Below are 5080 nucleotides of genomic sequence, written 5' to 3'. Positions count from 1 at the left end.
TCCAAGCTCGCGGCTCGTCGATCTGGCGATCAACATTGTAGAGGTGATACGCTCCATTGTGGAGGACTCTGGTGATGATGAAGGGGCTTTCCTAAGTAGGAGCAAGCTTGTGTGGTTTCTGTTGATCCACTCGGAGGACCAAATCTCCTTCTTGGAAGGCTCGACTCTTCACATTTCTGGCGTGGAATCGACGCAAGTCTTGCTGATAAATGGTCGATCTGATCATGGCCATTTCCCTCTCTTCTTCTAGGAGGTCGACTGCGTCTTGCCGGGCTTGTTCTGCTTCATCTTCGGTATAAAGTTTGACTCGGGGCGCGTTGTGAAGAAGATCACTCGGCAGAACTGCTTCGGCTCCATAAACCAGAAAGAACGGAGTTCTTCCAGTCGACCGATTTGGGGTGGTCCTCAATCCCCACAAAACTGATGGAAGCTCGTCGACCCATGCGCCTGCTGCGTGCTTGAGATCACGTATCAGCCGGGGCTTTAGCCCTTTGAGAATTAGACCATTTGCCCTCTCAGCTTGTCCGTTCGACTGGGGATGGGCGACCGATGCGTAGTCGACTCGTGTGCCTTGAGAGGTGCAAAAAGCTCTGAACTTGTCCGAATAAAAGTTTGACCCATTGTCAGTGATGATGCTATGCGGGACTCCATATCTGAATGTTAGCCCCCTGACGAAACTGATAGCAGTGCAAGCATCAAGATTCTTGATAGGCTTAGCTTTAATCCATTTGGTAAACTTGTCGACTGCCACAAGCACATGTGTGAAACCGCTCCTGCCTGTTCTCAGTGGACCAACCATGTCCAGTCCCCAAACAGCAAAGGGCCAGACGAGTGGAATGGTCTTCAGGGCTGACGCAGGCTTGTGTGACATGTTGGAGTAGAACTGGCACCCTCCACACTTGTCGACTATCTCCTTTGCCATTTCGTTTGCCTTTGGCCAGTAAAATCCCGCTCGGTATGCTTTAGCCACAATGGTCCGGGAAGACGCATGGTGACCATAGGTCCCCGAGTGGATATCATCAAGGATTATCTGACCTTCTTCTGGTGTTATGCACTTCTGACCGATTCCAGTCGCGCTTTCTCTATACAACTGTCCCTTTATGACTGTGAAGGCCTTGGATCGGCGGACGATCTGTCGAGCCGCTTCCTCATCCTCCGGGAGTTCTTTCCTTAGGATATACGTGATGTACGGTATCGTCCAGTCGGGAGTGATTGCCAAGACTTCCATGATTAGGTCGACCACAGCAGGGACTTCGACTTCAGTCGGATCTGTGGCACTTTTCGGCTGCGAGGCTTCTTCTGTAAAATGATCTTCTTGGACTGACGGCGAGTGGATGTGCTCCAGGAACACGTTGCTGGGGATGGCTTCTCTCTTGGAGCCTATCTTTACCAAATCGTCAGCTGCCTGATTTTTCAGTCAGGGGATGTGATGAAGCTCTAACCCCTCGAATTTTTTTTCTAACTTTCTCACTGCATTGCAATAACCAGTCATTGCCGGACTTCTGACGTCCCACTCCTTCATCACTTGATTAACCACCAAATCTGAGTCGCCAGAGACCATGAGGCGACGGGCGCCGAGTGAAATGGGCATGCGCAACCCATACAATAGTGCTTCATATTCTGCTTCATTATTGGAGGAATCGAAGTGAATCTGGAGAACGTATCTGAGCTTATCTCCTCGGGGGGAGACTAATACTACCCCAGCACCGGAGCCATTCAGCATCTTAGATCCATCGAAGAACATGGTTCAGTGCTCCGAGTGAATCTGAGTCGGAAGTTGCTGTTCGATCCACTCGGCGATGAAATCTGCGATTGCTTGGGACTTGATAGCCTTCTTTGCTTCAAGCTTGATATCTAAGGGAAGGAGTTCAATCGCCCACTTAGCCACTCGACCAGTTGCATCTCTGTTGTGCAGAATCTCTGACAGTGGGGCGTCGCTGACGACTGTAATGGAGTGGTCAGAGAAGTAATGTGCAACCTTCTTCGTGGTCATATAATTCCCATATACAAGCTTCTGGTAATGAGGATATCTTTGTTTTGAAGGGGTCAAAACTTCAGACACATAATAAACTGGGCGCTGAACTCTGAAGGCCTTTCCTTCTTCTTCCCGCTCGACCGTAAGTACTATACTGACAACTTGTCCTGTGGCTGCAATGTAAAGCAGCAGAGGCTCTTTGCTGATTGGGGCAGCAAGCACCGGCTGGGTGGAGATCAGAGCTTTGAGCTCTGCAAATGCTGCATCAGCTTCTGGAGTCCACTCGAACTTGTCAGACTTCTTCATCAGTCGGTAAAGAGGCAACACCTTTTCACCGAGACGAGAAATGAATCGACTTAGAGCGGCCAAGCAGCCCGTAAGCTTTTGGACATCGTGCACACGCACAGGACGCTTCATCCGGAGTATGGTACCAACTTTTTCAGGATTGGCGTCGATCCCCCGTTTGGAAACGAGAAAACCGAGTAACTTTCCACTTGGAACTCCGAATGCGCACTTTGATGGATTGAGTTTGATATCATACCTCCTGAGGTTGGCAAAGGTTTCAGCAAGGTCAGACCGCAGGTCGGAACCTTTCCGTGACTTGACCACAATATCATCCATGTATGCCTCCATATTCCGACTGATTTGAGTGAGTAAACACTTCTGAATCATCCTCATGAACGTGGCTCTGACATTCTTGAGGCCGAACGGCATGGTGACGTAACAGAAGCATCCGAATGGAGTGATGAAAGCCGTTTTGATCTCGTCAGGTCCATACAGACGGATCTGATGGTACTCGGAATAGGCGTCTAGAAAAGACAATCTCTCGCACCCCGCGGTCGAGTCGACTATTTGGTTGATGCGAGGGAGAGAAAAATGATCTTTCAGGCAGGCCCGATTGATATGTTTAAAATCAATGCACATGCGAAGTGACTTGTCCTTCTTGGGGACCATGACGACATTGGCGAGCCACTCGGAGTGGTAAATCTCTCGGATGAACTCCGTTGCTAAGAGCTGAGCCACCTCCTCGCCAATAGCTTTCTTCTTCTGGACGGCGGACCGTCGAAGGTGTTCTTTCACAGGCTTGAATTTTGGGTCGACTCGTAGACGGTGCTCAGCCAGCTCTCTGGGAACTCCAGGCATGTCAGAGGGTTTCCATGCGAAGATGTCCCAGTTCTCACGGAGGAGCTGGACGAGCGCTTCTTCCCATTTGGAGTCGAGCGTCGTTGAGATGTGAGTCAGGGCAGCATTGGGGTCGGTCGGGTGAATGTGGGCTGGCTTTGTTTAGCCGAACGACTGAAAAGCTGATTCTGAAGCAGGCTTCTTGGCTCGCAACAATTCACTCGGATCGGCGGTCTTCTGGTACTCTTGCAGCTCGACCACTGCCATCTGAGTATCAGCGATCTTTGAGCCTTTCTGAAAACACTCTTCTACTTTCTTTCTATTGCCTGTAATAGTGATCACACCTCTGGGGCCAGGCATCTTCAGTTTGAGGTACACGTAACACGGTCAAGACATGAAGCGTGCATAAGCTGGCCTGCCCAAAATGGCATGATAAGCGCTTTGGAAGTCCACGACCTCGAATGTCAACTTTTCCTTGCGGTAATTCTTTGAATCACCGAAATCCACATCAAGAGCAATCTGGCCGAGTGATTCGGCTTTCTTCCCGGGAATGACTCCGTGGAAGCTCATGTTACTGGTACTGAGCCTGGACATCGGGATGCCCATCCCTTTCAACGTTTCTGCGTATAGTATGTTCAGGCCACTGCCACCATCCATCAGGACTTTGATCAGTCGAGTGCCTTCGACAACTAGGTCGACCACCAAAGCTTGCCTCCCAGGGGTGGCAATGTGCGTAGGGTGATCAGACTGGTCGAATGTGATGACAGTCTGAGACCACTTCAGATAACTGGGTGTTACCGGAGCAACCATATTCACCTCACGGTTAATGACTTTCAGTCGACTTTTGCTTTCGACATCAGCAAAAATCATCAGGGTGGAATTGACTTGGGGGTATCCATCGTCACTATCTTCCTTGTCCTCAACTCTGTCCGACTCTTTTTCCTTATCTTTGGACTGCTTGCCCTGAAACTGCTGGATCACGAGCCGGCACTGTCGAGTGGTATGCTTTGGATAAATAAAATTACCCTCTTCATCTTTCTTGGTGTGGATGTGACATGGCAGATCCAAAACATCATTTCCATCTTGATCCTTGACTTTCTTGGGCTTCCAGGGCCCCTTGGATTTTCCCTTGAATTTTCCCTGGGTTACGGCCAGGCCTCCCCAGGGGCGGCTGGCTTGGCCTTCCACTTCTGTTTCTGACTGGAGTTTCCTCCGGTTTCTTGGGCGACTGCCTTGTGCTTGCCACTCCGGAGTCAATCTTCGTCTTCACCATTAGCGTATTTGGTGGCAATCTCCATCATCCGATTCAGAGACATCTCTCCAGTTCGACCGAACTTCAGATTCAATTCTCTGTACTTAACGCCTTCTTTAAAGGCACAAACTGCTTGATGATCTGGTACATTCTCAACTGTGTGATGCAATGTGATCCACCTCTGGATGTAATCCCTCATAGTTTTATTCGGTTTCTGCACGCAAGACCGCAATTCTGTAAGGCCTCCAGGTCGCTTGCATGTTCCCTCAAAGGTTGTGACAAACACTCGGGAGAGGTCCTCCCAAGTGTAGATGCTGCTGGGTGCCAACTGATTTAGCCACGCTCTGGCTGAGCCCTCTAACATGAGAGGCAAATGCTTCATAGCTACCTCATCATTGCCACCGCCAATCTGTACAGCCACTCTGTAATCTTCAAGCCAAGTGTCAGGTTTAGACTCACCGCTGAACTTGCTGACTCCCGTCGCCAACCTGAAGTTGGGAGGATGTGACGCCCCCGATTCAATCGTACACTAATCATGCACGCAAATGTGTACGATCAAGATCAGGGACTCACGGGAAGATATCACAACACAACTCTAAAACATAAATAAGTCATACAAGCATCATAATACAAGCCAGGGGCCTCGAGGGCTCGAATACAAGTGCTCGATCATAGACGAGTCAGCGGAAGCAACAATATCTGAGTACAGACATAAGTTAAACAAGTTTTCC

The sequence above is a fragment of the Triticum dicoccoides genome, chromosome 5A (assembly GCF_002162155.2).
Source record: "Triticum dicoccoides isolate Atlit2015 ecotype Zavitan chromosome 5A, WEW_v2.0, whole genome shotgun sequence".
NCBI classification, from domain to species: Eukaryota; Viridiplantae; Streptophyta; class Magnoliopsida; order Poales; family Poaceae; genus Triticum; species Triticum dicoccoides.
The sequence above is the reverse complement of the archived record's forward strand: the minus strand, read 5'-3'. Positions refer to the sequence as shown.